A 14,330-nucleotide genomic window follows, 5' to 3' on the forward strand; every position below is an offset into this window, starting at 1 on the left:
ACTCAAACTTCTAGGTTATATTTTAGAAAGGCAGATTTTAAGAGACTCAGAAAGAGAATAGGAGGGATCCAATGGCTGGATGTCCTTAAGGACAAAAATGTCCAGGAAGGATGGGAAATTTTTAAAAATGAGATTCTCAAAGCACAATCGTTAACAATCCCGAAAAGTAGGAAGAATGGGAAGCATTTAAGGAAACCAAGATGGATGAACACAGAACTTAAACACATGCTAAAAAGAAAGAAAGAAATGTTTATTAAATGGAAAGAGGGAGGCATATCTAAAGAAGATTATAATGCAGTCTGCAGATCCTGCAGGGCACGTATCAGGTTAGCTAAAGCTGACAATGAATTAAGGCTTGCAAGAGATGTCAAAAGCAATAAAAAAGAATTTTGGGGGTATGTCAAAAGTAAAAGAAAAGTCAAAGATGCTATAGGATTTTTACAGGATGAAAATGGAGAAATGGTAAGAGAGGATGTTGAGAAGGCCGAACTTTTTAATTCCTATTTTGCATCTGTTTTCTCTCAGAAAGAAAATGTAACATCAACTGATCTTCACTGTCCTTTCAAAGGAATAGAAGAATCCAAGTTATCTGTAAACAGAAAGATTGTGAGGGAATATTTAGCTAACATAAATGAGTTTAAGTCTCCAGGTCCAGATGAATTACACCCCAGAGTACTGAAGGAGATCGTAGAAGAAATTTTAGAACCACTCTCCATAATCTTTGAAAATTCTTGGAGAACAGGAGAAGTCCCAGAAGACTGGAGAAGAGCAAATGTTGTTCCTATCTTCAAAAAGGGGAAGAAGGTGGACCCAGGGAACTATAGGCCGGTGAGTCTGACTTCTATACCAGGAAAGATCTTTGAACAAATTATTAAACAACATGTATGTAAGTACATGGATAAGAATGAAGTGATTAACCAGAGTCAGCATGGGTTTGTAACTAACAAGTCATGTCAGACTAACTTAATTTCCTTCTATGACAGAATCACTGACTGGGTGGATCAGGGAAATGCTGTAGATATAGTATATCTTGACTTCAGCAAAGCATTTGACAAAGTATCTCACACCATCCTTATTGAAAAAATGACCAAGTATGCAATGGACCAGGCAACTGTTAGGTGGATTCATAACTGGCTTAGTGATCGGACTCAAAGGGTGGTTGTAAATGGCTTCACATCCAGCTGGATGAATGTCTCAAGTGGGGTACCACAGGGCTCCGTCCTGGGACCTGTATTGTTCAACATCTTTATCAATGATTTAGATGAAGGAATTGAGGGTAAACTGATTAAATTTGCTGATGACACAAAGCTAGGAGGGATAGCTAATACTAGAGAAGAGAGAGAGAGGATTCAAAAAGACCTAAATAAACTGGAGCAATGGGCAGCAAACAACAGAATGATTTTTAACAGGGAAAAATGCAAAGTACTACATCTGGGCAATAAAAATGAAAAAGCATATACAGAATGGGAGGAATAGAGCTAAGCAACAGTACATGTGAAAAAGACTTAGGTATACTAATAGATCATAGACTGAACATGAGTCAACAGTGTGATGCAGCAGCAAAAAAGGCAAATACAATTCTGGGATGTATTAACAGAAGCATACAGTCTAGATCACGTGAAGTCATTATCGGTCTTTACTCCTCTTTGGTCAGACCTCATCTGGAATACTGTGTACAGTTTTGGGCACCACATTTTAAAAAAGACATCGACAAACTGGAGCAAGTTCAGAGAAGAGCGACCAGAATGGTGACTGGTCTGCAAACCATGTCCTATGAGGAACGGTTGCAGGATTTGGGAATGTTTAGCTTGCAAAAAAGAAGACTGAGATGAGATTTAATAGCTGTCTACAAATATGTCAAGGGCTGTCACATTGTAGAAGGATCATCTTTATTCTCATTTGCACAAGGAAAGACTAGAAGCAATGGGATGAAACTAAATGGGAGGAGACACAGATTAGATATTAGAAAAAAACTTTTTGACAGTTAGGGTGATTAATGAGTGGAACAGGCTGCCACGAGAGGTGGTGAGTTCCCCTTCAATGGACGTCTTCAAACAGAGGCTGGACAGACATCTGTCTGAGATGATTTAGTGAATCCTGCTTTGAGCAGGGGGTTGGACCAGATGACCCAGGAGGTCCCTTCCAACTCTACCATTCTATGATTCTATGTCTCTCATTCTCATTTCTGATTCTCTGCTTCAAGACTAACTACTACAGAAGCACATGTCCCTTAACAATAGCTACAGTTGTCTGTGCAAGTACACATTCACAGGTAAGGTGTTAGGGAGGGCATTGTTTGAGCTAATCAATTTACATAGTTGGTATCACAGGGGGGTCTTGTAAATAAACATCTAGTTGCCTTTTAGTGCAACATGTCTTTAGCATAGTAAACATCCTTGTTTCCAAACGAATAGAAGTTAATATTCAGGGTTATACAAATACTGGTCTGTTCTAATTGACCAGGCACATAAATACACAAACATTTACAAGTCAACACCAAGATAATAGTGTATTCATTTATTTATTTTACTCACTTATATAGTTCCATTAATTCCACAGCGCTTTACAGACATTATGGGCACTGTCCCCATTGGGGCTCATAATATAAATTCCCTATCAGGATGTCTTTGGAATGTGGGAGGAAACCAGAGAACCTGGAGGAAACCCAAGCAAACACGGGGAGAACATATAAACTATTTGCAGATGTTGTCCTTGGTGGGATTTGACCCCAGGGCCCCAGCGCTGCAAGGCAGCAGTGCTAACCACTGAGCCACTGTGACTTAACAAATCTAATCATCTGGTAATTAAAATTTTAAGCTGTATCGTCACAGCGCCCATACGATGTAGTGCCCAGTACACAGTAGCGCCCGGTATATTGCAGTGCCTAGTACATTATGCTCAGCTTGTGCTTCTGGAGACACGCACCCTGTAAATTAAGTGGGCTCTCCTTGCTACAATAATGCAAAACATGTGGACGCTAACTTGTGGTTTAAGCATACTGTGGGGAACAGGAGGAGAGGATATTTAGATGAGCAGATTTTGCTGGATTTCATTAGGTGGGAGCCACGTCACATAATGTGGACACCCTATGTTTTTGTTAATATGATGAACCAGAGCGGGGACTTGTTTTTCGTGGGTTGAGTAGAAGCTTTTATTGGTGGCATTCTGGGGTACAAAACATTTTAGATCACATTTATCCTGCGCTCTACGCTGAGCACTTATATCAGGGTTTCCATCTAAATCTACAAAATACGTGATTCAGATGACACCCCCAAGGGATCCATTCACTATAATGTGGCAGCAGAGTTACTCTGGACACCGTCAGGCCTCTGTTCAGCTGTGTCCTTCTTTTCAGAGATGCACAAAACTGTGCTAACGGCTCTTTTACGCACGCTGAAAAAGACGGAGAATGCCAAATCCAGGTCAGACGGGGTCCACAATGCCTCCATCTGCCTCATTACAGGGAATCTTCTGCCAAAGGTTCTGTCTGGATCACAAGCTCAGTCATTTATATGGCAGCATGGGACTTGTGTAATAAAAATATGGAAGTAATATTAGAAGTCATATAATTAGGAAAATTAAGAATTTGATTCCTAAATCATCAAAAACAGGTGTGGAGGCGGCCCCGTTAGTCATCTGTGCGCATCCGGACTCTACAGGAGCAGCCGCGTCATCACCGGACTCTTCTGCTGTGATGTGGACAGCGGATAAAGCTTCACTGCACCGGAGACTCCACACGATATCACACACCGGTCATCATCATCATCACACGCCGCTAATCATAGTCACATGCCAATCATCATCGTCATACGCCAGTCATCATCATCACACGCCGGTCATTATTACACACCTGTGGAAACATCTACCGGAATCTCCTCCTTCCCGTCACTCACACACGGCTGATCCCTCCTCGTCATCGCTTCTTCTTCTGTCTCGTCCTTCACTTTATTCTTAGTCAGATCTTCCTCCTGATATATCAGATGTAACAATCAGCACAATACAAGAAACCACCAAAATCTGTGACATCTATGACCTCGATCAGAAATGTCCCCCCATATACAGATCCGGTACAGGGCTCAGCACCGTCTACCTGATGACTCTCCGGGATGTTGTGATTCTCCTCTGGACAGTCCTGGGGATACAGAGGACGGGGACATCTCTCTGGTGGATTTCTTTTCATGAGTCCATCTGTAGGAAACACACAGTGATTATTATTATTATTATAGCGCCATTTATTCCATGGCGCTTTACATGTGAAATGGGGTATACATAGCAAAAACAAGAACAATAATCTTGAACACAATGTGACAGCGACTGGTACAGGAGGGGCGAGGACCCTGCCCGCGAGGGCTCACAATCTACAAGGGATGGGTGAGGATACAGTAGGTGAGGGTAGAGCTGGTCATGCAGCGCTATTTGTGGAGTGGTGGTTACTGCAGGTTGTAGGCTTGTTGGAAGAGGTGGGTCTTCAGGCTCCTTTTGAAGGTTTCCATGGTCGACGAGAGTCTGATGTGTTGGGGTAGAGAGTTCCAGAGTAGGGGGGGATGCACGGGAGAAATCTTGTATGCGATTGTGGGAGGAGGAGATAAGAGGGGAGTAGAGAAGGAGATCTTGTGAGGATCGGAGGTTGCGTGCGGGTATGTAACGGGAGACTAGGTCAGAGATATATGGAGGAGACAGGTTGTGGATGGCTTTGTATGTCATGGTTAGGGTTTTGAACTGGAGTCTCTGAGCAATGGGGAGCCAGTGAAGAGATTGACAGAGAGGAGATGCCGGGGAATAGCGGGGGGACAGGTGAATTAGTCGGGCAGCAGAGTTTAGGATAGATTGGAGGGGTGCGAGAGTGTTAGAGGGAAGGCCACAGAGCAAGAGGTTGCAGTAGTCGAGGCGGGAGATGATGAGAGCAAGCACTAGTGTTTTTGCAGATTCATGGTTGAGGAATGTGCGGATCCAGGAGATATTCTTGAGTTGGAGTCGGCAGGAAGTGGAAAGGGCTTGGATATGTGGTTTGAAGGAGAGATCAGAGTCCAGGGTTACTCCAAGGCAGCGAGCTTGAGGGACTGGGGAGAGTGGACAGCCATTGACATTGATAGATAGGTCAGTTGGGGGGGGGGGGGTGAATGGGATGGCGGAAAGATGATGAATTCAGTTATGGAATAGATTGTGTCATGTGATGAGATGACGGGAGTAATAGTAGGTGACCAAAGAACAGATATGACAGTCTCCCCTTCTCACCCTGCTGATTGGTCCATGAATCCATCATCTCTTCTTCTTCATCGATAACCTCAATCTTATTATCAATCAGATCTTCACCCTAAAAATAAAAATGTAAGATGGGCTCAGGTCCCATCACATCATGGTCAGATGCTGTGGGGACTTCAGTGTCATCTACCTGATGATCCTCCGGGATGTTGTGATTCTCTCCTGGACAGTCCTGGGGATACAGAGGATGGGGACATCTCTCTGGTGGATTTCTCCTCCTGGATCCATCTGTGGAGACACAGAGACTGAATACATGACCTGCCGTGTATCTATCTATATTTGAGATCCGTCTCTCAGAACCGGTAATTCTAGGTTTATGTATCAGGGAATAAATTACATTGTTGTGTTCCTCACCCCCGGTACAGAGGTCCCAGCACATTGTGGCCTCAACTATGAAGTGATAATCAGCGAGGCCAAAGCCTAATGCTCTCTGCTCTGCACTCGGAGGATGAGGACCCTGAGGAGAGGGACAGAGAAGACCCTCGTCAGTCAGATGGAGAAGCCGTACTAAGAAACACAACTTCTCCAAGTCTCGTCTCCACCAGGGACGGAACCACAGAGGAGCTGGAGAAAGCTCCACATTTCCATCTATCGGTTTCTTCTCTCCTAATTTACTGTATAGAGATTGAGGGAAGGACGGTGACCATTTACCAGGGATTGTATTTTGAGAGCCAAAAAGATACGAGTTAATGCGTTTTTAGTCCTTTTTAAATAGACATAAATCTCCACATCCGCCTCGATATAAACACTAAAATAGGCAGCAAGTGCTCGGAAAGTTCTGCGTTTGTCTCTGAAGGAGGAAAAAAGGGCACATGTACGGCTGACGGATGAAGTCACAGAACCCGGAAGGACGGTGTTGTGGGGAGCACCCGGTACACAGCGGTTAGCATCTATCAATGTGTAGAAAGGACAACTAGAGAGCCGGCACCGGGGTCATGGGCGCTTACTGATGCACACGGGGAGCCAAGGAGAGATTGTCTGGTCCGATGCCACAGAATCTGTTTAACCCAAAAAATATATTCAAAAAACAAAAACCCAGAAGTTTGGAATCGCTGTACCTGTTCTGACCTGGAAAATCGCCACAAGGTCGTTCTTACCGCCCAATAAATGCAGAGAAACAAAAAACAAAATATAAATGTGGAATTGAGTTTTGGTTTTTTTTCACTAACTGTCTCACCGCAGCTGGATTTTTTTCCTGATTTCAGCACATTATATGGTAAAATGCACAATTTGTGCTGCAAAAAAACCACAAAACCCCAAACATCTGTGGATAGAAAATAGAAATGTTCTGGCTGATGGAAGAAGAGGAAAAAAAAATGAAAAAAATGGAAATTTTCCCCAACAGGATGGGGTTGAAACATTGCTATTGACTCCTATGATTGCTGCCTCCTGTAGGTGGCGCTAGAGACCCCGTTCTCTGCATATCTTATTTCCCATGGGGCATTGCACGGCCTATAACTCTCCGTACTCAGAATCGCCGCTCTCCTCCAGGAGACACATTCCCCCTATAGAGAGGAGTGCGCGGTGATGAGACCTTCTCCTCCAGTGCGGAAAGTTCTGTGCTTCTCCGCCTGCAGAGCGAGTGGTGAATAGACGCGGGGGCCGGAGAACTGCTGGAGCCTCCATGTCAGGCTCTGGTGGGTGATCGGCTCCACCACGCTCCATCTTCATGTCAGGACTCGTGTTTCGGGGTCTGAGGGACGGTCCGGTGCCGATATTTATCCAGGACTTTGTGCTCAGTACGGAGAAAGTGATTTGTCACAAAGAAGAAGAATGAACGGAGACCAAGGAAGGTCACACAAGTGTCAGCCAAGAGGGAGGAGCCGGACGCCCGACCACGACTGATGACGACATTGAGCCTGAACCAATTCTGATGGACGGACGAGCGACAGCGGATTAGGGGGAAAATCATCAGTAAATTAACCCCGACTCTGCTGAGTAACAATCCACGACAGACTCAGGTACCGAAAGATCTCACAGGAGAAAACGGACAGAAGCGCTGGGACATCTGCAGACAAAATGTGACCGATGCTCTAAGAAAGGTGAAAGATTCTGAAAGAAGCCGCCGAGGACGAAGACTCAAGACTGATGAAGACGACAGCGGAGAAACCGCAACTCACAGATCAGAAGAGAAGAATCAGGGAATGAAAGCTGTGAGAAAATGTAGAGAAAACCAGAGCAAGTCTGGAGAAAAATCATCTATTATAGGACGAGGCCGAGAGACGTCATCACATCCACCGGAGCCAACAAGAGTCTCCTCTCACCTGGTGATGTCAGAGGCCGGAGCTCCTCCATCATCACCTCCTGGTACCGATCCTGGTGTCCTTCTAGATACTCCCACTCCTCCATGGAGAGATAGACAGCAACGTCCTGACACCTTATAGGAACCTGACAACAACGACACCGTCCTCACCCAGAATCCTCCAGTGCTGTCCTGCATAATGTCCCAGCAGTCACCTCTCCGCTCATCACCCAGAATCCTCCAGTGCTGTCCGGTATAATGTCCCAGCAGTCACCTCTCCGGTCATCACCCAGAATCCTCTAGTGCTGTCCTGTATAATATCCCAGCAGTCATCTCTCCGGTCATCACCCAGAATCCTCCAGTGCTGTCCTGTATAATGTCCCAGCAGTCGCCTCTCCGCTCATCACCCAGAATCCTCTAGTGCTGTCCTGTATAATATCCCAGCAGTCATCTCTCCGGTCATCACCCAGAATCCTCCAGTGCTGTCCTGTATAATGTTCCAGCAGTCACCTCTCCGCTCATCACCCAGAATCCTCCAGTGCTGTCCTGTATAATATCCCAGCAGTCACCTCTCCGGTCATCACCCAGAATCCTCCAGTGCTGTCCTGTATAATATCCCAGCAGTCACCTCTCTGCTCAGCAGCTCAATCATCTTGTTGCTGAGCTCTAGGATCTTCTTCTTCCTCTCATGTATCGGGGGGTGCGGGGGAGTCTCTGTGATGGGGCCCGGGCTCCGCCCTCCTGACTCCTGGAGATGGATGATGGGAGTCACACCCTCCCCCGGTGTCTTCCTCACTATTGTGTAATCCTGTGTATGGAGAGAGACACTTAGGGAGAAGAATTCCTTCCCGACTCCAGATCTGACAATCCGTAGAAATCCCGGGATCAATAACCGTCTCCAGTAATCTGGGGCCATAACCTGGAATATTATTACACTCAGGACAGACATCCAGGCCCCTCTACAGCTCTTATAGGGAATCCCCATGACAACTCCTCCTGGCAGAGAGCAGCACACAATCACTGCTCTTACAGTAAAGAATCCTTCTCTTCCTCTTCTGGATTTCCTCTTCCCGATGTCGGACTTGTTACATAACACAATAAAGCTGATAGAAATGTAGAGGAGTTACCTCTCCGCTCAGCAGGGAGATGATCTCCAGGGTGAAGTGTAATAATCTTCTGGTGGTCTCGTCCTCGTCCATCCTCGGGGTCATTCAGGAGAAGGAGGGATGAACACTGGATCAGCTGGAGGGATCTCGTCCTGCCGGCGTCTTCATGATAAAGGAGAAGATGGAGATCACAGGGGACGATATAACGACAATCACTGAATTCTGCCCCAAATATCCGACATTTATCAGGAAGAATCTGGAGGAAAAGCCACAAACTCCACCGCGACCTCCTCCACCGATCTGACCGCTCATTATCAGCCTCGTAGGAGGTCGGTCACCGTAGTAACTACAGCGCCAACGGAGAATGGTCACCGTGGTAACTACACCTCCAGCGGGGGACGGTCATCGTGGTAACTAAACCTCCAGGGGAGGACGGTCACCGTGGTATCTAAACCTCCAGGGGAGGACGGTCACCGTGGTATGTAAACCTCCAGGGGAGGACGGTCACCGTTGTAACTAAACCTCCAGCAGAGCAGAGGACGGTCACCGTGGAAACTACACCAGCAGCAGAGGACTTGCACCATGGTAACTACACCGCCAACAGGGGACGGTCACAGTGGTAACTACACCTCCAGCGGACGGTCACCGTGGTAACTACACCTCCAGCGGGGGACGGTCACCGTGGTAACTACACCTCCAGCAGGGGCGGTCACCGTGGTAACTCCACCTCCAGCGGGGGACGGTCACCGTGGTAACTACACCTCCAGCGGGGGACGGTCACCGTGGTAACTACACCTCCAGCGGGGGACGGTCACCGTGGTAACTCCACCTCCAGCGGAGGACGGTCACCGTGGTAACTCCACCTCCAGCGGAGGACGGTCACCGTGGTATCTAAACCTCCAGGGGAGGACGGTCACCGTGGTATCTAAACCTCCAGGGGAGGACGGTCACCGTTGTAACTAAACCTCCAGCAGAGCAGAGGACGGTCACCGTGGAAACTACACCAGCAGCAGAGGACTTGCACCATGGTAACTACAACGCCAACAGGGGACGGTCACAGTGGTAACTACACCTCCAGCGGACGGTCACCGTGGTAACTACACCTCCAGCGGGGGACGGTCACCGTGGTAACTACACCTTCAGCGGGGGCGGTCACCGTGGTAACTACACCTCCAGCGGGGGACGGTCACCGTGGTAACTACACCTCCAGCGGGGGACGGTCACCGTGGTAACTACACCTCCAGCGGGGGACGGTCACCGTGGTAACTCCACCTCCAGCGGGGGACGGTCACCGTGGTAACTCCACCTCCAGCGGAGGACGGTCACCGTGGTAACTCCACCTCCAGCGGAGGACGGTCACCGTGGTAACTCCACCTCCAGCGGGGGACGGTCACCGTGGTAACTCCACCTCCAGCGGGGGACGGTCACCGTGGTAACTCCACCTCCAGCGGGGGCGGTGAGGTGAGGAGGAGCCGCTGCACATCCCCCATACAACACTGAGGAGCCGCAGTCACATGGAGCAGGAGCCTCCACAGGAACAGCTCTGATCTCACCCCACACTCTCCTCTCACAGATTCACCACAAACCCTCCCTGTAATCTCACCGGAATGGCGGGAAGCGGAAACCTGCTGCTGGCTGACACCAGAGAGCAAGAGCTGCGCACAGCCAGGACGGAGCTGCTGCACTGAGAGCGGGAGGAGTTGTGGTGACGTCACCGCCATGTGATCAGGGGCGGAGCTCAGGAGAGAGGTGGTGAAGGACCTGTGGTGACGTCAACGTCATGTGATCAGGGGGCGGAGCTCAGGAGAGATGTGAAGGCCATGTGATGTGATGACGTCACCGCAGCTCCTCCCGCTCGGTATAGGTCTGTGTTGCGCTCTGTTGCTCTCTGGTGTCAGCCCCAGTGGTGATAGATGGAGTCACAGCGGAGGCTGCTGTCTGTGTACAGGGCGGGGACTCCAGCACTGAGCCCTCAGCATGTGGGGCCCCGGGCCACGAATAAGACGCCGCCGCTCCGAGAGGAGCCCACGCCCCCTCCTCAGAGCTCCGCCCACGCCCCTCCTCAGAGCTCCGCCCACGCCCCCCTCCTCAGAGCTCCGCCCACGCCCCCTCCTCAGAGCTCCGCCCACGCCCCCTCCTAAGAGCTCCGCCCACTCCTCAGAGCTCCGCCCACGCCCCCTCCTCAGAGCTCCGCCCACTCCTCAGAGCTCCGCCCACTCCTCAGAGCTCCGCCCACGCCCCTCCTCAGAGCTCCGCCCACGCCCCCTCCTCATAGCTCCGCCCACTCCTCAGAGCTCCGCCGCCTCCTCAGAGCTCCGCCCACGCCCCCTCCTCAGAGCTCCGCCCACGCCTCTCCTCAGATTTCCGCCCCCTCCTCAGAGCTCCGCCCCCTCCTCGGTGTCCCTGCAGAGGTGAGGAGATGGAGTTCCTGCTCTGAGGCTCCTGTGCACACAGCGCGGTCTATAAGGACGAGTCCTACAGCCGCTCCATACTGGTTATACTGAGGGGGCATCACACAGGGGGCCAGCACTAATCAGGGGGCTTCTAAGGCGATTGCTCACTCTATCTATCTCTCTGGAGGACATACTGTGCGGCTGTATAAGGGGCTGTGCACACGGGCAGTAATGGCGGCATGTGGGAGGTACATGGGGTGCAGGCTGTATTTGGGAGGTACATGGGGTGCTGGCTGTATTTGGGGGTACATGGGGTGCTGGCTGTATTTGGGAGGTACATGGGGTGCTGGCTGTATTTGGGAGGTACATGGGGTGCTGGCTGTATTTGGGAGGTACATGGGGTGCTGGCTGTATTTGGGGGTACATGGGGTGCTGGCTGTATTTGGGAGGTACATGGGGTGCAGGCTGTATTTGGGAGGTACATGGGGTGCTGGCTGTATTTGGGGGTACATGGGGTGCTGGCTGTATTTGGGAGGTACATGGGGTGCTGGCTGTATATGGGAGGTACATGGGGTGCTGGCTGTATTTGGGAGGTACATGGGGTGCTGGCTGTATTTGGGAGGTACATGGGGTGCTGGCTGTATTTGGGAGGTACATGGGGTGCTGGCTGTATTTGGGAGGTACATGGGGTGCTGGCTGTATATGGGAGGTACATGGGGTGCTGGCTGTATTTGGGAGGTACATGGGGTGCTGGCTGTATTTGGGAGGTACATGGGGTGCTGGCTGTATTTGGGAGGTACATGGGGTGCTGGCTGTATTTGGGAGGTACATGGGGTGCTGGCTGTATATGGGAGGTACATGGGGTGCTGGCTGTATTTGGGAGGTACATGGGGTGCTGGCTGTATTTGGGAGGTACATGGGGTGCTGGCTGTATATGGGAGGTACATGGGGTGCTGGCTGTATATGGGAGGTACATGGGGTGCTGGCTGTATTTGGGAGGTACATGGGGTGCTGGCTGTATTTGGGGGTACATGGGGTGCTGGCTGTATTTGGGAGGTACATGGGGTGCTGGCTGTATTTGGGAGGTACATGGGGTGCTGGCTGTATTTGGGGGGTACATGGGGTGCTGGCTGTATTTGGGAGGTACACGGGGTGCTGGCTGTATGCGGGGGGTACACGGGGTGCTGGCTGTATTTGGGAGGTACATGGGGTGCTGGCTGTATATGGGAGGTACATGGGGTGCTGGCTGTATTTGGGAGGTACATGGGGTGCTGGCTGTATTTGGGAGGTACATGGGGTGCTGGCTGTATTTGGGAGGTACATGGGGTGCTGGCTGTATTTGGGGGGTACATGGGGTGCTGGCTGTATTTGGGAGGTACATGGGGTGCTGGCTGTATTTGGGGGGTACATGGGGTGCTGGCTGTATATGGGAGGTACATGGGGTGCTGGCTGTATATGGGGGGTACATGGGGTGCTGGCTGTATATGGGGGGTACATGGGGTGCTGGCTGTATATGGGAGGTACATGGGGTGCTGGCTGTATTTGGGAGGTACACGGGGTGCTGGCTGTATTTGGGAGGTACATGGGGTGCTGGCTGTATTTGGGAGGTACATGGGGTGCTGGCTGTATATGGGGGTACATGGGGTGCTGGCTGTATATGGGAGGTACATGGGGTGCTGGCTGTATTTGGGAGGTACATGGGGTGCTGGATGTATATGGGAGGTACATGGGGTGCTGGCTGTATTTGGGGGTACATGGGGTGCTGGCTGTATTTGGGAGGTACATGGGGTGCTGGCTGTATATGGGAGGTACATGGGGTGCTGGCTGTATTTGGGAGGTACATGGGGTGCTGGCTGTATTTGGGAGGTACATGGGGTGCTGGCTGTATATGGGAGGTACATGGGGTGCTGGCTGTATTTGGGAGGTACATGGGGTGCTGGCTGTATTTGGGGGTACATGGGGTGCTGGCTGTATTTGGGAGGTACATGGGGTGCTGGCTGTATTTGGGAGGTACATGGGGTGCTGGCTGTATTTGGGGGGTACATGGGGTGCTGGCTGTATTTGGGAGGTACACGGGGTGCTGGCTGTATGCGGGGGGTACACGGGGTGCTGGCTGTATTTGGGAGGTACATGGGGTGCTGGCTGTATATGGGAGGTACATGGGGTGCTGGCTGTATTTGGGAGGTACATGGGGTGCTGGCTGTATTTGGGAGGTACATGGGGTGCTGGCTGTATTTGGGGGGTACATGGGGTGCTGGCTGTATTTGGGGGGTACATGGGGTGCTGGCTGTATTTGGGGGGTACATGGGGTGCTGGCTGTATATGGGAGGTACATGGGGTGCTGGCTGTATATGGGGGGTACATGGGGTGCTGGCTGTATATGGGGGGTACATGGGGTGCTGGCTGTATATGGGAGGTACATGGGGTGCTGGCTGTATTTGGGAGGTACACGGGGTGCTGGCTGTATTTGGGAGGTACACGGGGTGCTGGCTGTATTTGGGAGGTACATGGGGTGCTGGCTGTATATGGGGGTACATGGGGTGCTGGCTGTATATGGGAGGTACATGGGGTGCTGGCTGTATTTGGGAGGTACATGGGGTGCTGGATGTATATGGGAGGTACATGGGGTGCTGGCTGTATTTGGGAGGTACATGGGGTGCTGGCTGTATTTGGGAGGTACATGGGGTGCTGGCTGTATTTGGGAGGTACATGGGGTGCTGGCTGTATTTGGGAGGTACATGGGGTGCTGGCTGTATTTTGGAGGTACATGGGGTGCTGGCTGTATTTGGGAGGTACATGGGGTGCTGGCTGTATATGGGAGGTACATGGGGGTGCTGGCTGTATTTGGGAGGTACATGGGGTGCTGGCTGTATTTGGGGGTACATGGGGTGCTGGCTGTATTTGGGGGGTACACGGGGTGCTGGCTGTATTTGGGAGGTACATGGGGTGCAGGCTGTATTTGGGAGGTACATGGGGTGCTGGCTGTATGCGGGGGGTACATGGGATGCTGGCTGTATTTGGGAGGTACATGGGGTGCTGGCTGTATTTGGGAGGTACATGGGGTGCTGGCTGTATTTGGGAGGTACATGGGGTGCTGGCTGTATTTGGGGGTACATGGGGTGTTGGCTGTATTTGGGAGGTACATGGGATGCTGGCTGTATTTGGGGGGTACATGGGGTGCTGGCTGTATTTGGGGGGTACACGGGGTGCTGGCTGTATTTGGGAGGTACACGGGGTGCTGGCTGTATTTGGGAGGTACATGGGGTGCTGGCTGTATTTGGGAGGTACATGGGATGCTGGCTGTATTTGAGAGGTACATGGGGTGCT

At 50.7% G+C, this 14,330-nt stretch overlaps 1 pseudogene; it reads right to left on the reverse strand.

Annotated features, from left to right (window-relative positions):
• LOC141235434 (uncharacterized) overlaps positions 1-14,330 on the reverse strand; it is a 193,119-nt pseudogene that overhangs the window by 10,415 nt on the left and 168,374 nt on the right.

The sequence above is a fragment of the Phyllobates terribilis genome, unplaced genomic scaffold, assembly GCF_046119375.1.
Source record: "Phyllobates terribilis strain yellow unplaced genomic scaffold, ASM4611937v1 Scaffold_665__1_contigs__length_859303, whole genome shotgun sequence".
Classification (NCBI taxonomy): domain Eukaryota; kingdom Metazoa; phylum Chordata; class Amphibia; order Anura; family Dendrobatidae; genus Phyllobates; species Phyllobates terribilis.